The sequence below is a fragment of the Saccostrea cucullata genome, unplaced genomic scaffold (assembly GCF_032062105.1).
Source record: "Saccostrea cucullata isolate Sc308-1 unplaced genomic scaffold, CSIRO_AGI_Scuc_v1 ctg8879, whole genome shotgun sequence".
NCBI lineage: Eukaryota > Metazoa > Mollusca > Bivalvia > Ostreida > Ostreidae > Saccostrea > Saccostrea cuccullata.
Window position 1 is genome coordinate 1 of NW_026921152.1, and position 17,933 is coordinate 17,933.

Here is a 17,933-nt window from a genome sequence, read left to right on the forward strand (position 1 = left end):
GAGAAGCATGCTGGGTAGGGATTTTCCTGCTATTTATAGGAGTCTAGATGAAAACTGCATCTTTTTTGTTTTTATTCGCATAAAGTAGAGTCTTATCTTAATATTTAAAGAAAAAAATGTGCATTCATTTTTAGAAAAAAAAAATTGTGAGACTTTTTAATAGGGGGAGATAACTCCCAAAACATCCAGTTTTCACATGTGCAGAATTGCATGAGTCAATTAGCAGGTAATGTAGCTCTTTCAAGAGGTGGAAAATGTACCCTGAAAGCACACTAAAAGAAAACCTTAGGACTTGTTCTGTGAAATGCATGCAACTTATTTTGTCTGATTTTTTCTGTTTTTGTTGAGCAGGGGGGTTAAAAATGCATAGGTGCACTGAAAATGGATGCATAAACAACCCAATATCCCCCTTATTTCAGGTGTCAAATACCCCCTAGTAGTAATTGATGAATGTATTATAGTTGGATATTTACAAAATTCACAATTTTATCTTTCCATTGATATGCAGAAGTCTATGTAACAAGCCTCCATTTTATTTTTTTATAGGGGTCAGTTTTGCATGTCCCTCACCAAGTAACGTCCTGATAACGTCATACATAAAACTGTGTTTTGCACCCTTAAGGAGTAGCATTTGATGACATTTCCCACATTTATTTGCCTGTAAGTTCATAGAAAATTGCTTTATTTGTTTTAAATTATGTAGTAAACCATACAATATAATCTCAGGTTGACACTGTGTAAGGCATAATGCCTATTAGATACATGTTCCATAGAATTTATACATATGATAAGGATTCAGGGGCTAAAGTTGTTATTTTACATTATGACGCAACTGCATTGTGACATCAAAGTGTGACGTCATGTCAAAAATGGAAGCTTCGCAAGGTCATGACCTTCAATTTAATTGATCGCAAATGAGAATATGTATCTTCTGTATAGATATACATGTGACATAGACCTATTGAGTATCTAGTTAGGGTGACACCATCCAGATTTTTTAGGCAATCTTCTGATTTAAGACAGTGACTATTTCCAATTAGACCCCCCCCCCCCCCCCTTGTTTATACAGAAACTAGCAATATCTGTAAAAATTGTTTGGCAGCTTTTCAAAAAATTTATAATGTAACATTTTATTGATATTCAAATACTGTATATTTCATACTTTGTGTTTTTTAAATTGAAGAAAAATAAAATTATTGTGTGAGCTGATTCGGTTAGGTTTGAATTTCTCTTCGAAGTCCTGTTTTATGCGTCGACTAATGTCGTAGACATGTAATACTAAATTTACAATAACTTGCCCATTTCTGGACCAAATTCAACAATTTATGCACCAAAATGTTTGGAATTCTGTCCTCTTTGCACCTAAATACAAAAAAGTGAATTGCAAAAAAAAATTATTTCCTTTAAGGTAGCTAAACACAGTTTCGTATAAAATCCAGGGGGTTTTTCCCAGAGAGAAGCATGCTGGGTAGGGATTTTCCTGCTATTTATAGGAGTCTAGATGAAAACTGCATCTTTTTTGTTTTTATTCGCATAAAGTAGAGTCTTATCTTAATATTTAAAGAAAAAAATGTGCATTCATTTTTAGAAAAAAAAAATTGTGAGACTTTTTAATAGGGGGAGATAACTCCCAAAACATCCAGTTTTCACATGTGCAGAATTGCATGAGTCAATTAGCAGGTAATGTAGCTCTTTCAAGAGGTGGAAAATGTACCCTGAAAGCACACTAAAAGAAAACCTTAGGACTTGTTCTGTGAAATGCATGCAACTTATTTTGTCTGATTTTTTCTGTTTTTGTTGAGCAGGGGGGTTAAAAATGCATAGGTGCACTGAAAATGGATGCATAAACAACCCAATATCCCCCATATTTCAGGTGTCAAATACCCCCTAGTAGTAATTGATGAATGTATTATAGTTGGATATTTACAAAATTCACAATTTTATCTTTCCATTGATATGCAGAAGTCTATGTAACAAGCCTCCATTTTATTTTTTTATAGGGGTCAGTTTTGCATGTCCCTCACCAAGTAACGTCCTGATAACGTCATACATAAAACTGTGTTTTGCACCCTTAAGGAGTAGCATTTGATGACATTTCCCACATTTATTTGCCTGTAAGTTCATAGAAAATTGCTTTATTTGTTTTAATTTATGTAGTAAACCATACAATATAATCTCAGGTTGACACTGTGTAAGGCATAATGCCTATTAGATACATGTTCCATAGAATTTATACATATGATAAGGATTCAGGGGCTAAAGTTGTTATTTTACATTATGACGCAACTGCATTGTGACATCAAAGTGTGACGTCATGTCAAAAATGGAAGCTTCGCAAGGTCATGACCTTCAATTTAATTGATCGCAAATGAGAATATGTATCTTCTGTATAGATATACATGTGACATAGACCTATTGAGTATCTAGTTAGGGTGACACCATCCAGATTTTTAGGCAATCTTCTGATTTAAGACAGTGACTATTTCCAATTAGACCCCCCCCCCCCCCCCCCCCCCCCCCTTGTTTATACAGAAACTAGCAATATCTGTAAAAATTGTTTGGCAGCTTTTCAAAAAATTTATAATGTAACATTTTATTGATATTCAAATACTGTATATTTCATACTTTGTGTTTTTTAAATTGAAGAAAAATAAAATTATTGTGTGAGCTGATTCGGTTAGGTTTGAATTTCTCTTCGAAGTCCTGTTTTATGCGTCGACTAATGTCGTAGACATGTAATACTAAATTTACAATAACTTGCCCATTTCTGGACCAAATTCAACAATTTATGCACCAAAATGTTTGGAATTCTGTCCTCTTTGCACCTAAATACAAAAAAGTGAATTGCAAAAAAAAATTATTTCCTTTAAGGTAGCTAAACACAGTTTCGTATAAAATCCAGGGGGTTTTTCCCAGAGAGAAGCATGCTGGGTAGGGATTTTCCTGCTATTTATAGGAGTCTAGATGAAAACTGCATCTTTTTTGTTTTTATTCGCATAAAGTAGAGTCTTATCTTAATATTTAAAGAAAAAAATGTGCATTCATTTTTAGAAAAAAAAAATTGTGAGACTTTTTAATAGGGGGAGATAACTCCCAAACATCCAGTTTTCCAGTTTTCACATGTGCAGAATTGCATGAGTCAATTAGCAGGTAATGTAGCTCTTTCAAGAGGTGGAAAATGTACCCTGAAAGCACACTAAAAGAAAACCTTAGGACTTGTTCTGTGAAATGCATGCAACTTATTTTGTCTGATTTTTTCTGTTTTTGTTGAGCAGGGGGGTTAAAAATGCATAGGTGCACTGAAAATGGATGCATAAACAACCCAATATCCCCCATATTTCAGGTGTCAAATACCCCCTAGTAGTAATTGATGAATGTATTATAGTTGGATATTTACAAAATTCACAATTTTATCTTTCCATTGATATGCAGAAGTCTATGTAACAAGCCTCCATTTTATTTTTTTATAGGGGTCAGTTTTGCATGTCCCTCACCAAGTAACGTCCTGATAACGTCATACATAAAACTGTGTTTTGCACCCTTAAGGAGTAGCATTTGATGACATTTCCCACATTTATTTGCCTGTAAGTTCATAGAAAATTGCTTTATTTGTTTTAATTTATGTAGTAAACCATACAATATAATCTCAGGTTGACACTGTGTAAGGCATAATGCCTATTAGATACATGTTCCATAGAATTTATACATATGATAAGGATTCAGGGGCTAAAGTTGTTATTTTACATTATGACGCAACTGCATTGTGACATCAAAGTGTGACGTCATGTCAAAAATGGAAGCTTCGCAAGGTCATGACCTTCAATTTAATTGATCGCAAATGAGAATATGTATCTTCTGTATAGATATACATGTGACATAGACCTATTGAGTATCTAGTTAGGGTGACACCATCCAGATTTTTAAGGCAAACTTCTGATTTAAGACAGTGACTATTTCCAATTAGACCCCCCCCCCCCCCCCCCCTTGTTTATACAGAAACTAGCAATATCTGTAAAAATTGTTTGGCAGCTTTTCAAAAAATTTATAATGTAACATTTTATTGATATTCAAATACTGTATATTTCATACTTTGTGTTTTTTAAATTGAAGAAAAATAAAATTATTGTGTGAGCTGATTCGGTTAGGTTTGAATTTCTCTTCGAAGTCCTGTTTTATGCGTCGACTAATGTCGTAGACATGTAATACTAAATTTACAATAACTTGCCCATTTCTGGACCAAATTCAACAATTTATGCACCAAAATGTTTGGAATTCTGTCCTCTTTGCACCTAAATACAAAAAAGTGAATTGCAAAAAAAAATTATTTCCTTTAAGGTAGCTAAACACAGTTTCGTATAAAATCCAGGGGGTTTTTCCCAGAGAGAAGCATGCTGGGTAGGGATTTTCCTGCTATTTATAGGAGTCTAGATGAAAACTGCATCTTTTTTGTTTTTATTCGCATAAAGTAGAGTCTTATCTTAATATTTAAAGAAAAAAATGTGCATTCATTTTTAGAAAAAAAAAATTGTGAGACTTTTTAATAGGGGGAGATAACTCCCAAAACATCCAGTTTTCACATGTGCAGAATTGCATGAGTCAATTAGCAGGTAATGTAGCTCTTTCAAGAGGTGGAAAATGTACCCTGAAAGCACACTAAAAGAAAACCTTAGGACTTGTTCTGTGAAATGCATGCAACTTATTTTGTCTGATTTTTTCTGTTTTTGTTGAGCAGGGGGGTTAAAAATGCATAGGTGCACTGAAAATGGATGCATAAACAACCCAATATCCCCCTTATTTCAGGTGTCAAATACCCCCTAGTAGTAATTGATGAATGTATTATAGTTGGATATTTACAAAATTCACAATTTTATCTTTCCATTGATATGCAGAAGTCTATGTAACAAGCCTCCATTTTATTTTTTTATAGGGGTCAGTTTTGCATGTCCCTCACCAAGTAACGTCCTGATAACGTCATACATAAAACTGTGTTTTGCACCCTTAAGGAGTAGCATTTGATGACATTTCCCACATTTATTTGCCTGTAAGTTCATAGAAAATTGCTTTATTTGTTTTAATTTATGTAGTAAACCATACAATATAATCTCAGGTTGACACTGTGTAAGGCATAATGCCTATTAGATACATGTTCCATAGAATTTATACATATGATAAGGATTCAGGGGCTAAAGTTGTTATTTTACATTATGACGCAACTGCATTGTGACATCAAAGTGTGACGTCATGTCAAAAATGGAAGCTTCGCAAGGTCATGACCTTCAATTTAATTGATCGCAAATGAGAATATGTATCTTCTGTATAGATATACATGTGACATAGACCTATTGAGTATCTAGTTAGGGTGACACCATCCAGATTTTTGTGGCAATCTTCTTATTTAAGACAGTGACTATTTCCAATTAGCCCCCCCCCCCCCCCCCCCCCTTGTTTATACAGAAACTAGCAATATCTGTAAAAATTGTTTGGCAGCTTTTCAAAAAATTTATAATGTAACATTTTATTGATATTCAAATACTGTATATTTCATACTTTGTGTTTTTTAAATTGAAGAAAAATAAAATTATTGTGTGAGCTGATTCGGTTAGGTTTGAATTTCTCTTCGTCCTGTTTTATGCGTCGACTAATGTCGTAGACATGTAATACTAAATTTACAATAACTTGCCCATTTCTGGACCAAATTCAACAATTTATGCACCAAAATGTTTGGAATTCTGTCCTCTTTGCACATTTCTAAATACAATTTAAAAAATGTTTGAATTTGTCCTCTTTGCACCTAAATACAAAAAAGTGAATTGCAAAAAAAAATTATTTCCTTTAAGGTAGCTAAACACAGTTTCGTATAAAATCCAGGGGGTTTTTCCCAGAGAGAAGCATGCTGGGTAGGGATTTTCCTGCTATTTATAGGAGTCTAGATGAAAACTGCATCTTTTTGTTTTTATTCGCATAAAGTAGAGTCTTATCTTAATATTTAAAGAAAAAAATGTGCATTCATTTTTAGAAAAAAAAAATTGTGAGACTTTTTAATAGGGGGAGATAACTCCCAAAACATCCAGTTTTCACATGTGCAGAATTGCATGAGTCAATTAGCAGGTAATGTAGCTCTTTCAAGAGGTGGAAAATGTACCCTGAAAGCACACTAAAAGAAAACCTTAGGACTTGTTCTGTGAAATGCATGCAACTTATTTTGTCTGATTTTTTCTGTTTTTGTTGAGCAGGGGGGTTAAAAATGCATAGGTGCACTGAAAATGGATGCATAAACAACCCAATATCCCCCATATTTCAGGTGTCAAATACCCCCTAGTAGTAATTGATGAATGTATTATAGTTGGATATTTACAAAATTCACAATTTTATCTTTCCATTGATATGCAGAAGTCTATGTAACAAGCCTCCATTTTATTTTTTTATAGGGGTCAGTTTTGCATGTCCCCACCAAGTAACGTCCTGATAACGTCATACATAAAACTGTGTTTTGCACCCTTAAGGAGTAGCATTTGATGACATTTCCCACATTTATTTGCCTGTAAGTTCATAGAAAATTGCTTTATTTGTTTTAATTTATGTAGTAAACCATACAATATAATCTCAGGTTGACACTGTGTAAGGCATAATGCCTATTAGATACATGTTCCATAGAATTTATACATATGATAAGGATTCAGGGGCTAAAGTTGTTATTTTACATTATGACGCAACTGCATTGTGACATCAAAGTGTGACGTCATGTCAAAAATGGAAGCTTCGCAAGGTCATGACCTTCAATTTAATTGATCGCAAATGAGAATATGTATCTTCTGTATAGATATACATGTGACATAGACCTATTGAGTATCTAGTTAGGGTGACACCATCCAGATTTTTAGGCAATCTTCTGATTTAAGACAGTGACTATTTCCAATTAGACCCCCCCCCCCCCCCCCCCCCCCCCCTTGTTTATACAGAAACTAGCAATATCTGTAAAAATTGTTTGGCAGCTTTTCAAAAAATTTATAATGTAACATTTTATTGATATTCAAATACTGTATATTTCATACTTTGTGTTTTTTAAATTGAAGAAAAATAAAATTATTGTGTGAGCTGATTCGGTTAGGTTTGAATTTCTCTTCGAAGTCCTGTTTTATGCGTCGACTAATGTCGTAGACATGTAATACTAAATTTACAATAACTTGCCCATTTCTGGACCAAATTCAACAATTTATGCACCAAAATGTTTGGAATTCTGTCCTCTTTGCACCTAAATACAAAAAAGTGAATTGCAAAAAAAAATTATTTCCTTTAAGGTAGCTAAACACAGTTTCGTATAAAATCCAGGGGGTTTTTCCCAGAGAGAAGCATGCTGGGTAGGGATTTTCCTGCTATTTATAGGAGTCTAGATGAAAACTGCATCTTTTTTGTTTTTATTCGCATAAAGTAGAGTCTTATCTTAATATAAAGAAAAAAATGTGCATTCATTTTTAGAAAAAAAAAATTGTGAGACTTTTTAATAGGGGGAGATAACTCCCAAAACATCCAGTTTTCACATGTGCAGAATTGCATGAGTCAATTAGCAGGTAATGTAGCTCTTTCAAGAGGTGGAAAATGTACCCTGAAAGCACACTAAAAGAAAACCTTAGGACTTGTTCTGTGAAATGCATGCAACTTATTTTGTCTGATTTTTTCTGTTTTTGTTGAGCAGGGGGGTTAAAAATGCATAGGTGCACTGAAAATGGATGCATAAACAACCCAATATCCCCCATATTTCAGGTGTCAAATACCCCCTAGTAGTAATTGATGAATGTATTATAGTTGGATATTTACAAAATTCACAATTTTATCTTTCCATTGATATGCAGAAGTCTATGTAACAAGCCTCCATTTTATTTTTTTATAGGGGTCAGTTTTGCATGTCCCTCACCAAGTAACGTCCTGATAACGTCATACATAAAACTGTGTTTTGCACCCTTAAGGAGTAGCATTTGATGACATTTCCCACATTTATTTGCCTGTAAGTTCATAGAAAATTGCTTTATTTGTTTTAATTTATGTAGTAAACCATACAATATAATCTCAGGTTGACACTGTGTAAGGCATAATGCCTATTAGATACATGTTCCATAGAATTTATACATATGATAAGGATTCAGGGGCTAAAGTTGTTATTTTACATTATGACGCAACTGCATTGTGACATCAAAGTGTGACGTCATGTCAAAAATGGAAGCTTCGCAAGGTCATGACCTTCAATTTAATTGATCGCAAATGAGAATATGTATCTTCTGTATAGATATACATGTGACATAGACCTATTGAGTATCTAGTTAGGGTGACACCGTCCAGATTTTTTAGGCAATCTTCTGATTTAAGACAGTGTCTATTTCCAATAAGCCTCCCCTCCCCCGCCCTGTTTATACAGAAACTAGTAATATCTGTAAAAATTGTTTGGCAGCTTTTCAAAAAAAATTATAATGTAACATTTTATTGATATTCAAATACTGTATATTTCATACTTTGTGTTTTTTAAATTGAAGAAAAATAAAATTATTGTGTGAGCTGATTCGGTTAGGTTTGAATTTCTCTTCGAAGTCCTGTTTTATGCGTCGACTAATGTCGTAGACATGTAATACTAAATTTACAATAACTTGCCCATTTCTGGACCAAATTCAACAATTTATGCACCAAAATGTTTGGAATTCTGTCCTCTTTGCACCTAAATACAAAAAAGTGAATTGCAAAAAAAAATTATTTCCTTTAAGGTAGCTAAACACAGTTTCGTATAAAATCCAGGGGGTTTTTCCCAGAGAGAAGCATGCTGGGTAGGGATTTTCCTGCTATTTATAGGAGTCTAGATGAAAACTGCATCTTTTTTGTTTTTATTCGCATAAAGTAGAGTCTTATCTTAATATTTAAAGAAAAAAATGTGCATTCATTTTTAGAAAAAAAAAATTGTGAGACTTTTTAATAGGGGGAGATAACTCCCAAAACATCCAGTTTTCACATGTGCAGAATTGCATGAGTCAATTAGCAGGTAATGTAGCTCTTTCAAGAGGTGGAAAATGTACCCTGAAAGCACACTAAAAGAAAACCTTAGGACTTGTTCTGTGAAATGCATGCAACTTATTTTGTCTGATTTTTTCTGTTTTTGTTGAGCAGGGGGGTTAAAAATGCATAGGTGCACTGAAAATGGATGCATAAACAACCCAATATCCCCCATATTTCAGGTGTCAAATACCCCCTAGTAGTAATTGATGAATGTATTATAGTTGGATATTTACAAAATTCACAATTTTATCTTTCCATTGATATGCAGAAGTCTATGTAACAAGCCTCCATTTTATTTTTTTATAGGGGTCAGTTTTGCATGTCCCTCACCAAGTAACGTCCTGATAACGTCATACATAAAACTGTGTTTTGCACCCTTAAGGAGTAGCATTTGATGACATTTCCCACATTTATTTGCCTGTAAGTTCATAGAAAATTGCTTTATTTGTTTTAATTTATGTAGTAAACCATACAATATAATCTCAGGTTGACACTGTGTAAGGCATAATGCCTATTAGATACATGTTCCATAGAATTTATACATATGATAAGGATTCAGGGGCTAAAGTTGTTATTTTACATTATGACGCAACTGCATTGTGACATCAAAGTGTGACGTCATGTCAAAAATGGAAGCTTCGCAAGGTCATGACCTTCAATTTAATTGATCGCAAATGAGAATATGTATCTTCTGTATAGATATACATGTGACATAGACCTATTGAGTATCTAGTTAGGGTGACACCATCCAGATTTTTTTGGCAATCTTCTGATTTAAGACAGTGACTATTTCCAATTACCCCCCCCCCCCCCCCCCTTGTTTATACAGAAACTAGCAATATCTGTAAAAATTGTTTGGCAGCTTTTCAAAAAATTTATAATGTAACATTTAATTGATATTCAAATACTGTATATTTCATACTTTGTGTTTTTTAAATTGAAGAAAAATAAAATTATTGTGTGAGCTGATTCGGTTAGGTTTGAATTTCTCTTCGAAGTCCTGTTTTATGCGTCGACTAATGTCGTAGACATGTAATACTAAATTTACAATAACTTGCCCATTTCTGGACCAAATTCAACAATTTATGCACCAAAATGTTTGGAATTCTGTCCTCTTTGCACCTAAATACAAAAAAGTGAATTGCAAAAAAAAATTATTTCCTTTAAGGTAGCTAAACACAGTTTCGTATAAAATCCAGGGGGTTTTTCCCAGAGAGAAGCATGCTGGGTAGGGATTTTCCTGCTATTTATAGGAGTCTAGATGAAAACTGCATCTTTTTTGTTTTTATTCGCATAAAGTAGAGTCTTATCTTAATATTTAAAGAAAAAAATGTGCATTCATTTTTAGAAAAAAAAAATTGTGAGACTTTTTAATAGGGGGAGATAACTCCCAAAACATCCAGTTTTCACATGTGCAGAATTGCATGAGTCAATTAGCAGGTAATGTAGCTCTTTCAAGAGGTGGAAAATGTACCCTGAAAGCACACTAAAAGAAAACCTTAGGACTTGTTCTGTGAAATGCATACAACTTATTTTGTCTGATTTTTTCTGTTTTTGTTGAGCAGGGGGGTTAAAAATGCATAGGTGCACTGAAAATGGATGCATAAACAACCCAATATCCCCCATATTTCAGGTGTCAAATACCCCCTAGTAGTAATTGATGAATGTATTATAGTTGGATATTTACAAAATTCACAATTTTATCTTTCCATTGATATGCAGAAGTCTATGTAACAAGCCTCCATTTTATTTTTTTATAGGGGTCAGTTTTGCATGTCCCTCACCAAGTAACGTCCTGATAACGTCATACATAAAACTGTGTTTTGCACCCTTAAGGAGTAGCATTTGATGACATTTCCCACATTTATTTGCCTGTAAGTTCATAGAAAATTGCTTTATTTGTTTTAATTTATGTAGTAAACCATACAATATAATCTCAGGTTGACACTGTGTAAGGCATAATGCCTATTAGATACATGTTCCATAGAATTTATACATATGATAAGGATTCAGGGGCTAAAGTTGTTATTTTACATTATGACGCAACTGCATTGTGACATCAAAGTGTGACGTCATGTCAAAAATGGAAGCTTCGCAAGGTCATGACCTTCAATTTAATTGATCGCAAATGAGAATATGTATCTTCTGTATAGATATACATGTGACATAGACCTATTGAGTATCTAGTTAGGGTGACACCATCCAGATGTTTTAGGCAATCTTCTGATTTAAGACAGTGACTATTTCCAATTTGACCCCCCCCCCCCCCCTTGTTTATACAGAAACTAGCAATATCTGTAAAAATTGTTTGGCAGCTTTTCAAAAAATTTATAATGTAACATTTTATTGATATTCAAATACTGTATATTTCATACTTTGTGTTTTTTAAATTTAAGAAAAATAAAATTATTGTGTGAGCTGATTCGGTTAGGTTTGAATTTTTCTTCGAAGTCCTGTTTTATGCGTCGACCAATGTCGTAGACATGTAATACTAAATTTACAATTACTTGCCCATTTAGCTGATTCGGTTAGGTTTGAATTTCTCTTCGAAGTCCTGTTTTATGCGTCGACTAATGTCGTAGACATGTAATACTAAATTTACAATTACTTGCCCATTTCTGGACCAAATTCAACAATTTATGCACCAAAATGTTTGGAATTCTGTCCTCTTTGCACCTAAATACAAAAAAGTGAATTGCAAAAAAAAATTATTTCCTTTAAGGTAGCTAAACACAGTTTCGTATAAAATCCAGGGGGTTTTTCCCAGAGAGAAGCATGCTGGGTAGGGATTTTCCTGCTATTTATAGGAGTCTAGATGAAAACTGCATCTTTTTTGTTTTTATTCGCATAAAGTAGAGTCTTATCTTAATATTTAAAGAAAAAAATGTGCATTCATTTTTAGAAAAAAAAAATTGTGAGACTTTTTAATAGGGGGAGATAACTCCCAAAACATCCAGTTTTCACATGTGCAGAATTGCATGAGTCAATTAGCAGGTAATGTAGCTCTTTCAAGAGGTGGAAAATGTACCCTGAAAGCACACTAAAAGAAAACCTTAGGACTTGTTCTGTGAAATGCATACAACTTATTTTGTCTGATTTTTTCTGTTTTTGTTGAGCAGGGGGGTTAAAAATGCATAGGTGCACTGAAAATGGATGCATAAACAACCCAATATCCCCCATATTTCAGGTGTCAAATACCCCCTAGTAGTAATTGATGAATGTATTATAGTTGGATATTTACAAAATTCACAATTTTATCTTTCCATTGATATGCAGAAGTCTATGTAACAAGCCTCCATTTTATTTTTTTATAGGGGTCAGTTTTGCATGTCCCTCACCAAGTAACGTCCTGATAACGTCATACATAAAACTGTGTTTTGCACCCTTAAGGAGTAGCATTTGATGACATTTCCCACATTTATTTGCCTGTAAGTTCATAGAAAATTGCTTTATTTGTTTTAATTTATGTAGTAAACCATACAATATAATCTCAGGTTGACACTGTGTAAGGCATAATGCCTATTAGATACATGTTCCATAGAATTTATACATATGATAAGGATTCAGGGGCTAAAGTTGTTATTTTACATTATGACGCAACTGCATTGTGACATCAAAGTGTGATGTCATGTCAAAAATGGAAGCTTCGCAAGGTCATGACCTTCAATTTAATTGATCGCAAATGAGAATATGTATCTTCTGTATAGATATACATGTGACATAGACCTATTGAGTATCTAGTTAGTGTGACACCATCCAGATGTTTTAGGCAATCTTCTGATTTAAGACAGTGACTATTTCCAATTAGACCCCCCCCCCCCCTTGTTTATACAGAAACTAGCAATATCTGTAAAAATTGTTTGGCAGCTTTTCAAAAAATTTATAATGTAACATTTTATTGATATTCAAATACTGTATATTTCATACTTTGTGTTTTTTAAATTGAAGAAAAATAAAATTATTGTGTGAGCTGATTCGGTTAGGTTTGAATTTCTCTTCGAAGTCCTGTTTTATGCGTCGACTAATGTCGTAGACATGTAATACTAAATTTACAATAACTTGCCCATTTCTGGACCAAATTCAACAATTTATGCACCAAAATGTTTGGAATTCTGTCCTCTTTGCACCTAAATACAAAAAAGTGAATTGCAAAAAAAAATTATTTCCTTTAAGGTAGCTAAACACAGTTTCGTATAAAATCCAGGGGGTTTTTCCCAGAGAGAAGCATGCTGGGTAGGGATTTTCCTGCTATTTATAGGAGTCTAGATGAAAACTGCATCTTTTTTGTTTTTATTCGCATAAAGTAGAGTCTTATCTTAATATTTAAAGAAAAAAATGTGCATTCATTTTTAGAAAAAAAAAATTGTGAGACTTTTTAATAGGGGGAGATAACTCCCAAAACATCCAGTTTTCACATGTGCAGAATTGCATGAGTCAATTAGCAGGTAATGTAGCTCTTTCAAGAGGTGGAAAATGTACCCTGAAAGCACACTAAAAGAAAACCTTAGGACTTGTTCTGTGAAATGCATGCAACTTATTTTGTCTGATTTTTTCTGTTTTTGTTGAGCAGGGGGGTTAAAAATGCATAGGTGCACTGAAAATGGATGCATAATCAACCCAATATCCCCCATATTTCAGGTGTCAAATACCCCCTAGTAGTAATTGATGAATGTATTATAGTTGGATATTTACAAAATTCACAATTTTATCTTTCCATTGATATGCAGAAGTCTATGTAACAAGCCTCCATTTTATTTTTTTATAGGGGTCAGTTTTGCATGTCCCTCACCAAGTAACGTCCTGATAACGTCATACATAAAACTGTGTTTTGCACCCTTAAGGAGTAGCATTTGATGACATTTCCCACATTTATTTGCCTGTAAGTTCATAGAAAATTGCTTTATTTGTTTTAATTTATGTAGTAAACCATACAATATAATCTCAGGTTGACACTGTGTAAGGCATAATGCCTATTAGATACATGTTCCATAGAATTTATACATATGATAAGGATTCAGGGGCTAAAGTTGTTATTTTACATTATGACGCAACTGCATTGTGACATCAAAGTGTGACGTCATGTCAAAAATGGAAGCTTCGCAAGGTCATGACCTTCAATTTAATTGATCGCAAATGAGAATATGTATCTTCTGTATAGATATACATGTGACATAGACCTATTGAGTATCTAGTTAGGGTGACACCATCCAGATGTGTTAGGCAATCTTCTGATTTAAGACAGTGACTCTTTCCAACCCCCCCCCCCCCCCCCCCCCCCCCCCCCCCTTGTTTATACAGAAACTAGCAATATCTGTAAAAATTGTTTGGCAGCTTTTCAAAAAATTTATAATGTAACATTTTATTGATATTCAAATACTGTATATTTCATACTTTGTGTTTTTTAAATTGAAGAAAAATAAAATTATTGTGTGAGCTGATTCGGTTAGGTTTGAATTTCTCTTCGAAGTCCTGTTTTATGCGTCGACTAATGTCGTAGACATGTAATACTAAATTTACAATAATTTGCCCATTTTTGGACCAAATTCAACAATTTATGCACCAAAATGTTTGGAATTCTGTCCTCTTTGCACCTAAATACAAAAAAGTGAATTGCAAGAAAAAATTATTTCCTTTAAGGTAGCTAAACACAGTTTCGTATAAAATCCAGGGGGTTTTTCCCAGAGAGAAGCATGCTGGGTAGGGATTTTCCTGCTATTTATAGGAGTCTAGATGAAAACTGCATCTTTTTTGTTTTTATTCGCATAAAGTAGAGTCTTATCTTAATATTTAAAGAAAAAAATGTGCATTCATTTTTAGAAAAAAAAAATTGTGAGACTTTTTAATAGGGGGAGATAACTCCCAAAACATCCAGTTTTCACATGTGCAGAATTGCATGAGTCAATTAGCAGGTAATGTAGCTCTTTCAAGAGGTGGAAAATGTACCCTGAAAGCACACTAAAAGAAAACCTTAGGACTTGTTCTGTGAAATGCATACAACTTATTTTGTCTGATTTTTTCTGTTTTTGTTGAGCAGGGGGGTTAAAAATGCATAGGTGCACTGAAAATGGATGCATAAACAACCCAATATCCCCCATATTTCAGGTGTCAAATACCCTAGTAGTAATTGATGAATGTATTATAGTTGGATATTTACAAAATTCACAATTTTATCTTTCCATTGATATGCAGAAGTCTATGTAACAAGCCTCCATTTTATTTTTTTATAGGGGTCAGTTTTGCATGTCCCTCACCAAGTAACGTCCTGATAACGTCATACATAAAACTGTGTTTTGCACCCTTAAGGAGTAGCATTTGATGACATTTCCCACATTTATTTGCCTGTAAGTTCATAGAAAATTGCTTTATTTGTTTTAATTTATGTAGTAAACCATACAATATAATCTCAGGTTGACACTGTGTAAGGCATAATGCCTATTAGATACATGTTCCATAGAATTTATACATATGATAAGGATTCAGGGGCTAAAGTTGTTATTTTACATTATGACGCAACTGCATTGTGACATCAAAGTGTGACGTCATGTCAAAAATGGAAGCTTCGCAAGGTCATGACCTTCAATTTAATTGATCGCAAATGAGAATATGTATCTTCTGTATAGATATACATGTGACATAGACCTATTGAGTATCTAGTTAGGGTGACACCATCCAGATTTTTAAGGCAATCTTCTGATTTAAGACAGTGACTATTTCCAATTAGACCCCCCCCCCCCCCCCCCCCTTGTTTATACAGAAACTAGCAATATCTGTAAAAATTGTTTGGCAGCTTTTCAAAAAATTTATAATGTAACATTTTATTGATATTCAAATACTGTATATTTCATACTTTGTGTTTTTTAAATTGAAGAAAAATAAAATTATTGTGTGAGCTGATTCGGTTAGGTTTGAATTTCTCTTCGAAGTCCTGTTTTATGCGTCGACTAATGTCGTAGACATGTAATACTAAATTTACAATAACTTGCCCATTTCTGGACCAAATTCAACAATTTATGCACCAAAATGTTTGGAATTCTGTCCTCTTTGCACCTAAATACAAAAAAGTGAATTGCAAAAAAAAATTATTTCCTTTAAGGTAGCTAAACACAGTTTCGTATAAAATCCAGGGGGTTTTTCCCAGAGAGAAGCATGCTGGGTAGGGATTTTCCTGCTATTTATAGGAGTCTAGATGAAAACTGCATCTTTTTTGTTTTTATTCGCATAAAGTAGAGTCTTATCTTAATATTTAAAGAAAAAAATGTGCATTCATTTTTAGAAAAAAAAAATTGTGAGACTTTTTAATAGGGGGAGATAACTCCCAAAACATCCAGTTTTCACATGTGCAGAATTGCATGAGTCAATTAGCAGGTAATGTAGCTCTTTCAAGAGGTGGAAAATGTACCCTGAAAGCACACTAAAAGAAAACCTTAGGACTTGTTCTGTGAAATGCATGCAACTTATTTTGTCTGATTTTTTCTGTTTTTGTTGAGCAGGGGGGTTAAAAATGCATAGGTGCACTGAAAATGGATGCATAAACAACCCAATATCCCCCATATTTCAGGTGTCAAATACCCCCTAGTAGTAATTGATGAATGTATTATAGTTGGATATTTACAAAATTCACAATTTTATCTTTCCATTGATATGCAGAAGTCTATGTAACAAGCCTCCATTTTATTTTTTTATAGGGGTCAGTTTTGCATGTCCCTCACCAAGTAACGTCCTGATAACGTCATACATAAAACTGTGTTTTGCACCCTTAAGGAGTAGCATTTGATGACATTTCCCACATTTATTTGCCTGTAAGTTCATAGAAAATTGCTTTATTTGTTTTAATTTATGTAGTAAACCATACAATATAATCTCAGGTTGACACTGTGTAAGGCATAATGCCTATTAGATACATGTTCCATAGAATTTATACATATGATAAGGATTCAGGGGCTAAAGTTGTTATTTTACATTATGACGCAACTGCATTGTGACATCAAAGTGTGACGTCATGTCAAAAATGGAAGCTTCGCAAGGTCATGACCTTCAATTTAATTGATCGCAAATGAGAATATGTATCTTCTGTATAGATATACATGTGACATAGACCTATTGAGTATCTAGTTAGGGTGACACCATCCAGATGTTTTAGGCAATCTTCTGATTTAAGACAGTGACTATTTCCAATTAGACCCCCCCCCCCCCCTTGTTTATACAGAAACTAGCAATATCTGTAAAAATTGTTTGGCAGCTTTTCAAAAAATTTATAATGTAACATTTTATTGATATTCAAATACTGTATATTTCATACTTTGTGTTTTTTAAATTGAAGAAAAATAAAATTATTGTGTGAGCTGATTCGGTTAGGTTTGAATTTCTCTTCGAAGTCCTGTTTTATGCGTCGACTAATGTCGTAGACATGTAATACTAAATTTACAATAACTTGCCCATTTCTGGACCAAATTCAACAATTTATGCACCAAAATGTTTGGAATTCTGTCCTCTTTGCACCTAAATACAAAAAAGTGAATTGCAAAAAAAAATTATTTCCTTTAAGGTAGCTAAACACAGTTTCGTATAAAATCCAGGGGGTTTTTCCCAGAGAGAAGCATGCTGGGTAGGGATTTTCCTGCTATTTATAGGAGTCTAGATGAAAACTGCATCTTTTTTGTTTTTATTCGCATAAAGTAGAGTCTTATCTTAATATTTAAAGAAAAAAATGTGCATTCATTTTTAGAAAAAAAAAATTGTGAGACTTTTTAATAGGGGGAGATAACTCCCAAAACATCCAGTTTTCACATGTGCAGAATTGCATGAGTCAATTAGCAGGTAATGTAGCTCTTTCAAGAGGTGGAAAATGTACCCTGAAAGCACACTAAAAGAAAACCTTAGGACTTGTTCTGTGAAAT

The 17,933-nt window shown here is 33.6% G+C and overlaps 1 long non-coding RNA gene across 3 annotated transcripts; it reads left to right on the forward strand.

The window, feature by feature from the left end:
* The first annotated feature begins 15 nt into the window (after nucleotides 1-15).
* Nucleotides 16-17,921, forward strand: LOC134259288 (uncharacterized). Of its 3 annotated transcripts, XR_009990316.1 has the most exons (12): nucleotides 16-660; nucleotides 2,001-2,114; nucleotides 3,471-3,584; nucleotides 4,928-5,041; nucleotides 6,429-6,541; nucleotides 7,889-8,002; nucleotides 9,343-9,456; nucleotides 10,797-10,910; nucleotides 12,351-12,464; nucleotides 13,802-13,915; nucleotides 15,264-15,377; nucleotides 16,722-17,921. It is a non-coding gene; the product is annotated as an uncharacterized LOC134259288 (long non-coding RNA). The 3 variants fall into 3 exon arrangements; XR_009990315.1 differs by having other exon boundaries at nucleotides 16-2,114; nucleotides 12,351-13,209; nucleotides 13,878-13,915; XR_009990314.1 differs by having other exon boundaries at nucleotides 16-2,114.
* The last annotated feature ends 12 nt before the right edge of the window (nucleotides 17,922-17,933 follow it).